Genomic DNA, 13,120 nt, shown 5'->3' with positions numbered 1-13,120 from the left:
GCACTCACTTGAGCATGCTTAAGGTTGTGCACATGTTCATTTTGAACAAGTAAGTTCAGCCCCTGCTCCTTTGTAATCACCATCTTGTTTAGTTTTTCCTGTAGAGGATGTCTACCGTATACTGGATAATGAATTACAATATTAAAATAATTATTTCTGCAAGCAAGTTGAAAACCAAGAAAACGTATTTTTTTCATAAATGTATGCCATAGATTTCCCTGTGTTTATTATTCTTTTTATCTGCAATAGAGAAATTTCAGTTTCTGGAATACGTTGGTACTGCTAAGCTAAATGGCAAATAACATAAATAGAGTTCAGTGTCATTCTTTATTGCATTTACATTTGGTGATACGTTATATTGAACTTTTCTTGCATTAAAAAGATAGCATTTTTTTCCCTCTCTCACAAGACAGTAAGTTAAAGTTGTTCTTTTAAATGGCATCATTACAAAAAGTAATTTGGTTTCTTACCAATAAATTGGTACCTTAGGTACTAGAACTTGTAGTCATTAAAACAAAAGAAAATAGGCAGATAGCAGAAACAAAAGAATGACAGGAAAGAAGGAAGGAAGGAGGGGAGTGAGGGAGGGAGGGAAGAAGGGAGGGATAGAGTCAGGGAATGAGGGGGAAAGGAAGTTTTATATGAATGAATAAGTTCATAATTTTTTCTGGGGGAAAAAAAAGTAAATGAAATAAGCAATTGGATGCCAGACCCATGTGCCAAATACCTGAACTGGCATATGGCATTTGATAGCTGAACAACATCAAAAACGTTAATCAGTCTGAAGCATGATTGACATTCTTTCTCAGTAACAATGAAATTTACAATGTTCTTGCTACTCAAAGCATTAAATCAACACAGAACTGAAAGCTGCATTTTGTTTTATTTAGAACTGCAGTCAGGTATTTAATTTCTTTTCTGTTTGTTTGTTTTTTGAGATGGCATCTTGCTATGTTGCTCAAGCTGGAATGCAGTGGCAAGATCTCTGCTCACTGCAACCTCCGCTTCCTGGGTTCAAGCGATTCTCCTACCTCAAGCCTCTCGAGTAGCTGGGACTACAGGCTTGTGCCACCATGCCTGGCTAATTTGTGTATTTTTAGTAGAGACGGAGTGTCGCCACGTTGGCCAGACTGGTCTTGAACTCCTGACCTTCGGGTGATCTGCCAATTAGGCCTCCCAAAGTGCTGGGATTACAGGCGTGAGACACTGCACCCAGCCAGGTATTTAATTTCATAGGTATGCATATGCATATATGAGGAGATAGGGTTATATACTATGGTATATATCTTTAGAGAGATATAAAGAGATATATACATACACATACACACACACACACACACACACACACACATCACTTGCAAATAAAACTTCAACCAAAACATTATGTAGTCCACAACAGCACATGTATACCATAATGATGAATGATCCTACTTGTTTGTCAAAGTTAGAGCAGCATGGTCATTTAAAAACCATACCTACTTTGACATGGGAAACAGACTCTCAAAGTATCTCCATTAAGGAAGAAATCACAATTTTGAAACAGGCAGAATCTCCATCTTCCAAGCTTTAACAATGTTTATAAAAAACCTAATGTAGCAGGTAGGTATTGGGTGACAATGAATAAAAAGACTTTCAGTGGGGGGAAGGAAAAAAACTAAGTATAGTTTTCAAGCAATGTCTTCATGACATTTGTAAGAACTATCAAACTCTGCTACAAATTCTAGAAATTCTCCAAATAATGAGCAAATGTATAGATAATCTTCTTAGCCTTGGAATAAAACTTAAGGCATGAAACAAAATATGAACTATGGTTTTTATTCTTGAGATACTGTACTTCAGGGCTATGTTTACCACAGACAAGACATTCAGATTAAACTGAGAAGAAAATCACCTGGTTATTTTGTCCCAGGCCACACAGGTAGGTAATGCAAATGATGGAACTCAAGCATCTTCTGATTACAAATTACACAAGCTGGCTCCGAGGCATGGTAGGATCCCTAGGTCTCAGACACACTTGAAGCGTTGAATGGATTTTCTCCACACTCCAAGATATTTGTAAAATCACTCAATCTTAAATGAAAAAATCAAAATGATCAGAAAGATCTAGTGAATGTCTCAGAGTTCGTTTGTCATGTTACATTTTGTTCCATGACTTTGCTGTGTTATTCAATATTTTGGAGGTAAAGGAGAAGAGGGTCTATGGGAATATTTTAATAAAATATAGATTTTTAATTTTTATTTTTAATGTGGAGAAAAGGCACAGGATCTTAGGGCAAAGCCATGGTTTGGGTATGAGCTTTGGCTCCAGGTGACACAGGGAGGTCAATGATGTATTTGTACATGACGCCTCATGCGAGAAGAATACTTCGTGGCAACATTGGAGGCTTGAAAGAGATAAGTAATATAAATGTGCCTGGACACAACAGGTGCTCACTAGTAGTTACTTATCACGACTATTCATTCACAAAGTGAAACTGGATTGGCTTGCTCATAGGGACTGCTCCTGGAAGTTGTTCAGAGTTTCTGAATTTCTTTGGCTTATCTCTTCATTACATATTTTTTAACAACACCTCACATCCTTAATCTAACAAACTGACCATCAATAGATTTTCAATACAGTTGGAAAGTGTTAACATATATTACAGAACTAAAGTGAGCTCTGATGACTTTTAATGTAAACAGCATTGGCTATTTTCGATGTCCTCTCCCAAAAGGCTACTACTGACAAGCAAAAGTTAAAGGCATCTACACAAATTGAGGTGGTTCTACAAGCAAGTGTAAATTGATGTACAGTGGTAGTAGAAATAATGATGCAACTTCAAAGTGGTTTTTAAGGCACTCATAGACCAAAAAATATATATAAATGTTTGATGCCTCTGAATTCCTTAAAAAAACACTATAGTAATTTTGAAGATGGCCGAATAGGAACAGCTCCGGTCTACAGCTCCCAGCGTAAGCGATGCAGAAGACGGGTGATTTCTGCATTTCCATTTGAGGTACTGGGTTCATCTCACTAGAGAGTGCCAAACAGTGGGTGCAGGACAGTCGGTTTAACGCAACGTGCATGAGCCAAGCCGAAGCAGGGCGAGGTATTGTCTCACTCAGGAAGCGCAAGGGGTCAGGGAGTTCCCTTTCCTAGTCAAAGAAAGGGGTGACAGACGGCACTTGGAAAATCGGGTCACTCGCACCCTTAATACTACGCTTTTCCAACGGGCTTGGAAAACGGCACACCAGGAGATGGTGTCCCTCGCCTGGCTCAGAGGGTCCTACGCCCAGGGAGTCTCGCTGATTGCTAGCACAGCAGTCTGAGATCAAACTGCAAAGTGGCAGTGAGGCTGGGGAGGGGCGCCCGCCATTGCCAAGGCTTGCTTAGATAAACAAAGCAGCCAGGAAGCTCGAACTGGGTGGAGCCCACCACAGCTCAAGGAGGCCTCCCTACCTCTGTACGCTCCACCTCTGGGGGCAGGGCACAGACAAACAAAAAGTCAGCAGTAACCTCTACAGACTTAAATGTCCCTGTCTGACAGCTTTGAAGAGAGTAGTGGTTCTCCCAGCATGCAGCTGGGGATCTGAGAACGGGCAGACTGCCTCCTAAAGTGGGTCCCTGACACCTGAGCAGCCTAACTGGGAGTCACCCCCCAGTAGGGACAGACTGACACCTCACTCGGCCGGGTACTCCTCTGAGACAAAACTTCCAGAGGAACGATCAGACAGCTGAATTTGTGGTTCACGAAAATCCGCTGTTCTGCAGCCACCACTGCTGATGCCCAGGCAAACAGGGTCTGGAGTGGACCTCTAGCAAACTCCAACAGACCTGCAGCTGAGGGTCCTGTCTGTTAGAAGGAAAACTAACAAACAGAAAGGACACCCACACCAAAATCCAATCTATACATCACCACCATCAAAGATGAAAAGTAGATAAAACTACAAAGATGGGGAGAAAACAGAGCAGAAAAACAGGAAACTCTAAAAAGCAGAGCGCCTCTCCTCCTCCAAAGGAATGCAGTTCCTCACCGGCAATGGAACAAAGCTGGACGGAGAATGACTTTGACAAATTGAGAGAAGAAGGCTTTAGACGATCAAACTACTCTGAGCTACAGGAGGAAATTCAAACCAATGGCAAAGAAGTTAAAAACTTTGAAAAAAATTAGATGAATGTATAACTAAAATGACCAATGCAGAGAAGTGCTTAAAGGAGCTGATGGAGCTGAAAGCCAAGTTTCAAGAATTACGTGAAGAATACAGAAGCCTCAGTAGCCAATGCGATCAACTGGAAGAAAGGGTATCAGTGATGGAAGATGAAATGAATGAAATGAAGCGAGAAGGGAAGTTTAGAGAAAAAAGAATAAAAAGAAATGAACAAAGCCTCCAAGAAATTTGGGACTATGTGAAAAGACCAAACCTACGTCTGATTGGTGTACCTGAAAGTGACGGGGAGAATGGAACCAAGTTGGAAAACACTCTGCAAGATATTATCCAGGAGAACTTCCCCAATCTAGCAAGGCAGGCCAACATTCAGATTCAGGAAATACAGAGAACACCACAAAGATACTCCTCGAGAAGAGCAACCCCAAGACACATAATTGTCAGATTCACCAAAGTTGAAATGAAGGAAAAAATGTTAATGGCAGCTGGAGAGAAAGGTCAGGTTACCCAAAAAGGGAAGCCCATCAGACTAACAGCTGATCTCTTAGCAGAAACTCTACAAGCCAGAAAAGAGTGGGGGCCAATAGACAACATTCTTAAAGAAAAGAATTTTCAATCCAGAATTTCATATCCAGCCAAACTAAGCTTCATAAGTGAAGTAGAAATAAAATACTTTACAGACAAGCAAATGCTGAGAGACTTTGTCACCACCAGGCCTGCCCTAAAAGAGCTCCTGAAAGAAGCACTAAACATGGAAAGGAACAACCAGTACCAGCCACTGCAAAAACATGCCAAATTGTAAAGACCATTGAGGCTAGGAAGAAACTGCATCAACTAACGAGCAAAATAACCACCTAACATCATAATGACAGGATCAAATTCACACATAACAATATTAACTTTAAATATAAACGGGCTAAATGCTCCAATTAAAAGACACAGACTGGCAAACTGGATAAGGAGTCAAGACCCATCAGTGTGCTGTATTCAGGAAACCCATCTCACGTGCAGAGACGCGCATAGACTCAAAATAAAGGGATGGAGGAAGATCTACCAAGCAAATGGAAAACAAAAAAAGGCAGGAGTTGCAATCCTAGTCTCTGAATAAAATAGACACTAAACCAACAAAGATCAAAAGAGACAAAGAAGGCCATTACATAATGGTAAAGGGATCAATTCAACAAGAAGAGCTAACTATCCTAAATATATATGCACCCAATACAGGAGCACCCAGATTCATAAGGCAAGTCCTGAGTGACCTACAAAGAGACATGGACTCCCACACAATAATAATGGGAGTTTTTAACACCCCACTGTCAACATTAGACAGATCAATGAGACAGAAAGTTAACAAGGATACCCAGGAATTGTACTCAGCTCTGCACCAAGCAGACCTAATAGACATCTAGAGAACTCTCCACCCCAAATCAACAGAATATACATTTTTTTCAGCACCACCCCACACCTATTCCAAAATTGACCACATAGTTGGAAGTAAAGCTCTCCTCAGCAAATGTAAAAGAACAGAAATTATAACAAACTGTCTCTCAGACCACAGTGCAATCAAACTAGAACTCAGGATTAAGAAACTCACTCAAAACTGCTCAACTACATGGAAACTGAACAACCTGCTCCTGAATGACTACTGGGTACATAACGAAATGAAGGCAGAAATAAAGATGTTCTTTGAAACCAACGAGAACAAAGACACAACATACCAGAATCTCTGGGACACATTCAAAGCAGTGTGTAGAGGGAAATTTATAGCACTAAATGCCCACAAGAGAAAGCAGGAAAGATCCAAAATTGACACCCTAACATCACAATTAAAAGAACTAGAAAAGCAAGAGCAAACACAGTCAAAAGCTAGCAGAAGGCAAGAAATAACTAAAATCGGAGCAGAACTGAAGGAAATAGAGACACAAAAAACCCTTCAAAAAATTAATGAATCCAGGAGCTAGTTTTTTGAAAAGATCAACAAAATTGATAGACCACTAGCAAGACTAATAAAGAAGAAAAGAGAGAAGAATCAAATAGACGTAATAAAAAATGATAAAGAGGATATCACCACCAATGCCACAGAAATACAATCTACCATCAGAGAATACTACAAACACTTCTATGCAAATAAACTAGAAAATCTAGAAGAAATGGATAAATTCCTCAACAAATACACTCTCCCAAGACTAAACCAGGAAGACGTTGAATCTCTGAATAGACCAATAACAGGCTCTGAAATTGTGGCAATAATCAATAGCTTACCAACCAAAAAGAGTCCAGGACCTGATGGATTCACAGCCGAATTCTACCAGAGGTACAAGGAGGAACTGGTACCATTCCTTCTGAAACTATTCCAATCGATAGAAAAAGAGGGAAGCCTCCCTAACTCATTTTATGAGGCCAGCATCGTCCTGATACCAAAGCCTGGCAGAGACATAACCAAAAAAGAGAATTTCAAACCAATATCCTTGATGAACATTGATGTAAAAATCCTCAATAAAATACAGGCAAACCCAATCAAGCAGCACATCAAAAAGCTTATCCACTGTGATCAAGAGGGCTTCAACTCTGGGATGCAAGGCTGGTTCAACATACACAAATCAATAAATGTAATCCAGCATATAAACAGAACCAAAGACAAAAACCACATGATTATCTCAATAGATGCAGAAAAGGCCTTTGACAAAATTCAACAACCCTTCATGCTAAAATCTCTCAATAACTTAGGTATTGATGGGACGTATCTCAAAATAATAAGAGCTATCTATGACAAACCCACAGCCAATATTATACTGAATGGGCAAAAACTGGAAACATTCCCTTTGAAAACTGGCACAAGACAGGGATGCCCTCCCTCACCACTCCTATACAACATAGTGTTGGGAGTTCTGGCCAGGGCAATCAGGCAGGAGAAGGAAATAAAGGGTATTCAATTAGGAAAAGAGGGAGTCAAATTGTCCCTGTTTGCAGATGACATGATTGTATATCTAGAAAACCCCATTGTCTCAGCCCCAAATCTCCTTAAGCTGATAAGCAACTTCAGCAAAGTCTCAGGATACAAAATCAATGTACAAAAATGACAAGCATTCTTGTACACCAATCACAGACAAACAGAGAGCCAAATCATGAGTGAACTCCCATTCACAATTGCTTCAAAGAGAATAAAATACCTAGGAATCCAACTTACAAGGGATGTGAGGGACCTCTTCAAGGAGAACTATAAACCACTGCTCAATGAAATAAAAGAGGATACAAACAAATGGAAGAACATTCCATGCTCATGGGTTAGAAGAATCAATATTATGAAAATGGCCATACTGCCCAAGGTAATTTATAGATTCCATGCCATCCCCATCAAGCTACCAATGACTTTCTTCACAGAATTGGAAAAAACTACTTTAAAGTTCATATGGAACCAAAAAAGAGCCCACATCACCAAGTCAATCCTAAGCCAAAAGAACAAAGCTGGAGGCATCACGCTACCTGACTTCAAACTATACTACAAGGCTACAGTAACCAAAACAGCATGGTACTGGTACCAAAACAGAGACATAGATCAATGGAACAGAACAGAGCCCTCAGAAATAATGCCACATATCTACAACTATCTGATCTTTGACAAACCTGACAAAAACAAGCAATGGGATAAGGATTCCCTATTCAATTACTGGTGCTGGGACAACTGGCTAGCCATATGTAGAAAGCTGAAACTGGATCCCTTCCTTACACCTTCTACAAAAATTAATTCAAGATGGATTAAAGACTTACATGTTAGACCTAAAACCATAAAAACCCTAAAAGAAAACCTAGGCAATACCATTCAGGACATAGGCATGGGCAAGGACTTCATGTCTAAAACACCAAAAGCAATGGCAACAAAAGCCAAAATTGACAAATGGGATCCAATTAAACTAAAGAGCTTCTGCACAGCAAAAGAAACTACCATCAGAGTGAACAGGCAACCTACAAAATGGGAGAAAATTTTTGCAACCTACTCATCTGACAAAGGGCTAATATCCAGAATCTACAATGAACTCAAACAAATTTAAAAGAAAAAAACAACCCCATCAAAAAGTGGTTGAAGGACATGAACAGACACTTCTCAAAAGAAGACATTTATACAGCCAAAAAACACATGAAAAAATGCTCATCATCACTGGCCATCAGAGAAATGCAAATCAAAACCACAGTGAGATACCATCTCACACCAGTTAGAATGGCCATCATTAAAAAGTCAGGAAACAACAGGTGCTGGAGAGGATGTGGAGAAATAGGAACACTTTTACACTGTTGGTGGGACTGTAAACTAGTTCAAACATTGTGGAAGTCAGTGTAGCGATTCCTCAGGGATCTAGAACTAGAAACACCATTTGACCCAGCCATCCCATTACTGGGTATATACCCAAAGGACTATAAATCATGCTGCTATAAAGACACATGCACACATATGTTTATTGCGGCACTATTCACAACAGCAAAGACTTGGAACCAACCCAAATGTCCAACAACGATAGACTGGATTAAGAAAATGTGGCACATATACACCATGGAATACTATGCAGCCATAAAAAATGATGAGTTCATGTCCTTTATAGGGACATGGATGAAACTGGAAACCATCATTCTCAGTAAACTATCGCAAGGACAAAAAACCAAATGCTGCGTGTTCTCACTCATAGGTGGGAATTGAACAATGAGAACACATGGACACAGGAAGGGGAACATCACACTCCGGGGACTGGTGGGTGGAGGAAGGGGGGAGGGACAGCATTAGGAGATATACCTAATGCTAAATGACGATTTAATGGGTGCAGCAAACCAACATGGCACATGGATACATATGTAACAAACCTGCACATTATGCACATGTACCCTAAAACTTAAAGTATAATAATACTAAAAAAAAAGAAAAAAACCCACTAATTTTAAATTTATGAAAATGTTTAAATTGGAACATTTATTATGAAAATTAATTAAATTGGATTAATATATCTTTTAATTAACACTATCATTATTATAGAATGAAATTACAGTGAAAAAAGTTAGAAAACCTGTTCAGTTTTTGATAAAGTATATGGAAATAGATTAAGCAGGGCTGTTGAGTAAATTATTTCATTGATTTGTATCTATTTAGGTAGGTGAGAGGTGCATAAAATCAGTAGAGAGAAGGATCAGTGAAATAAATTTACAACTTCAGTTAAGACCGGGTAATGAGCATTGATCTATGAACACAGACTTTCTTCAGTGACTATTTCTCCTCAAACTCCCAGCTCCCCACAGCACTGCTGCTTCAAGATTCCAGTTATTGCAGTGCTAGCCAAGTAGAAGGTCATTTTTACCGAAACGCAAATTTCAACTTATGGCCATTTTCTACTGACCATTTCACTGCAAAATGGATAGAACAATAGGAAATAAAAACTACAGCAAAAGTTAAAGCTCTGTATGGACGTTAAAAGTCTGAATTTTATTCAGACTCTTGTTTTCTTTTTCTTCCTTTTTCTCCATATGGCATTTATTTTCATATCATGATAAGCATTCTCGTGTTTGCACTTAATTTTCCTTATTTCTATTTTTCTTAGATTTGTGGATGATGTGTGGCATATTAAAAGTAGGAAGGAATGTATAAACACATGTATTATTTTTAAATTGTTTTTCTGAATATACTCAAGTACTTTTTTATGTGAATATGAACACGGAATAAAAGTACTAAACCAGTCAATTATGAGAGACTAAGAATGTGGAAAGGAACATTCTGGAGTATATTAGTAGCTAGAGAAGTGCCTTAGATCTTAAATTTCAACTTCTAAAATTATTAAAATACAAATATTTAAAAGATATAGAGGCCACTGCTAAAGTTTGTTTATGCCTTATTTCTTCGGTTGCCTAGATTATTTGTTTTAGGTGAATTTGCTTTTTCTGTCACCATGGTTATGTTAACCCAACTGATTCATCCAAAACGGAATTGGCTAAACTCCTTCATGCACATATTTATATTAGGGCTGATTATTTTGCTCATTGAGTTTCAAAAAATTATCTAGAGGACTGCGAAGTTTTCTTCTGCTTTACTTAATTTCTTTTTCTCTTGCGTCATTTTTATTTCTTACTCTTGACTATATCTCTATACAGTTTGAAGTAACAGGGCAGAAAGTTAAGCTAATAATTTTTACTGACTTGATGATTCATCAGTTTGACAAAAAGACCAGTGGGCCACCATTAGGAACTGAAGGCAACTGAAATGACATGGCTTAGTCTTGCTGGAATCTTAGCTTGAAAGTTGAACATCTACTCCACAATGCCACAGGATCAGTTCATGACATCATTTGCTGAAGCACTTGCCAAGAATTTCATTATTTAGAAAAAGCAGAATTAACATTTTTATCTATTATTTTTCTTTTCTTTCTTTAATCTGCAAGGCATTCAGAGGCTGTCAGTAAATAAAATCTATCAGGAACAAAATCATTTTCAAAATTTTTAAACATGATTTATTGTTGATGCAACTCTTAGTGTTCTTACAATTCTATGCAAAAGTCAAGTTGAGCTGAAGCATTTTTATTTAATTCAATTTTATTTCTTCTGAAATGTGATACAGTAAAATCAGGTTTTGAATATGTAAAAACACATCAAGATGATTATTATACTTACACAAGTAAAATATATGTAAAATATTCTCATATTTTCACCATATTTAGAGTCTAATATTTGTTAGATTTTTTGTATGTGCATTTTTCCTTTCCCCTTCAGAAAACATAGTTTTTTTTTAATTAATGTGGTTTTTCTATAGCTTTCTGGGTCTCATCAAATTTCACATGAAACTATGCAGAGTCATATTTATGTTAAGAAAGACACACAATTAAAACCCTACCCATTCGTTTTGTTAGCCCCAACATGCATCAAACAAAAAACTCATGTTGTTAGATATAGATTTGATTATCTCCCTTTATTTATTTGGGTCTCTCTCTCTCCCCCTCTCCCTCTCTCTTACTGTCACTCTGGCTCTCTCACTTTCTCTCTGATCTCTTTTCCTTTCAACTTAGCTTGTAGGAATGGATCTCATTTGAAATGAGCTGCACTGGTGTCAGTGTGGTTGTCTAACCATGTAAGCCATCTCATGTTGCTTAGAATTGAAGAGAAGCTTAAACGATTGTGTCAGAAAAATATCTCAAAATACATGAAATACATTAAATATATTATTAGAAAAAGGTTAGTTGTGCAACAAAGACCTTTAATTTCAACTAAAAATTGATGCAGTAATTTATTACAATGACCCAAAAAGAAATATTCTTTTCAAAATGACTTAGGGAAGCTATCAGAGTTTGTAGGAAAAATGCTAATGTAATACTTTCCTAAGAATAAATGTAAAGTTGCAAACAATGACTTTGAACAGGATTAGCAGTTTGGATTTACATGTATTTTAACAAAATATAGAAAATTTACTTTCAAATTTTGGCTTTAAAAAAAATCGTGCTTCAGGCCGGGCGCAGTGGCTCACGCCTGTAATCCCAGCACTTTGGGAGGCTGAGGTGGGTGGATCACAAAGTCAGGAGATCGAGACCATCCTGGCTAACACGGTGAAACCCCGTCTCTACTAAAAATACAAAAAATTAGCCAGGTATGGTGGCGGGTGCCTGTAGTCGCAGCTACTTGGGACGCTGAGGCAGGAGAATGGCGTGAACCCGGGAGGCGGAGCTTGCAGTGAGCCGAGATCAGGCCACTGCACTCCAGCCTGGGCGACAGAGCGAGACTCTGTCTCAAAAAAAAAAATCGTGTTTCAACTGAAATAGATATTTATTATCTGCAAAAGTCCATTTTGTTGCAAATATTGTTTAAAATAATTCTTAAGAAATTGTTACCTTTCTATTTCTATGGAGAACTAACACCTTAATACAAGTCTAGCCCCCTTTTCCAAGACTCACAACATGCCCCACAATGCCACTGAGTTTGTGATTACCCGAATACTTTCAAACGACAGTTGATCCTTGAATAACACGGGTTTGAACTGCATGAGTTCTCTTCTATGCAGACTTTCTTTGCCTCTGCGATCCCTGAGACAGCAAAACCAACCCCTCCTCATCTTCCCCCTTCAAAGCCTACTCAACATTTGAAGATGATGAAGACGAAGACTTTCACGATGACTTCATACGACTTTCCCTTAATAAACAGTAAATATACTTTTCCTTCCTTATGATTTTTTTCATAACATTTTCTCTTCTCTAGCTTACTTTATTGTGAGAACACAATTTATAAGCATATAAAAGGCAGTATAGCAAGATCCCATCTCTAAAAATAAAAATTAAAAAAAAAAATTAGCATGGCAGAGGGGCAGGCACTTGTGGTCCCAGCTAAGACAGGGGCTAAGGTGGGAAGATTCCTTGAGCCCAGAAGTCTGAGATTGCAGTGATGGCACCACTGCACTCCAGCCTGGGTGACTGTATGTGTTCATTATTTCTGTTATCAGTAAGGAATCTAGTCAACAGCAGGCTATTAGTGGTTAAGTTTCGGGGCAGTCAAAATTATACATGAATTTTCAACTGTTCAGAGGTCAGAGCCCCTAACTCCCAGATTTTTCAAGGACTATCTGTATATACAATTGTAACACTGTTGCTATAAATGTGCAGATATATTTTAAATGATCTAGGGCTAACAAAAACATATTAAGCAGTCTTTTTAATTTTAAGAATAATCTATTCAGAATGTGTATCCCTGTGCAATTAATTGCAAATAGCTAAAATCTTGCAAAATATTGAATGTATCAAATCAGCATGTGATTTCATTTATAGAATTAAAAGACTAGTTTTCTCCCTTCTTTTATCCATGAACTTGGCTAGTAAATCTTATATTTTTCCCTCAAACTTTTCTCGAGGGTGGGTATGAAGGGAAAATTTATTTTTGTGACACTAGAGAGAAATTGATGAAGCCTGGGCAAAACGTTATTTGTCTCCCCGTCACAAAGTTGCAGGTGAGCTGGCCATTCATC

This window comes from Nomascus leucogenys, chromosome 5 (genome assembly GCF_006542625.1).
Source record: "Nomascus leucogenys isolate Asia chromosome 5, Asia_NLE_v1, whole genome shotgun sequence".
In the NCBI taxonomy this organism is placed as follows: Eukaryota; Metazoa; Chordata; class Mammalia; order Primates; family Hylobatidae; genus Nomascus; species Nomascus leucogenys.
Note: the sequence above shows the minus strand (reverse complement) of the source record.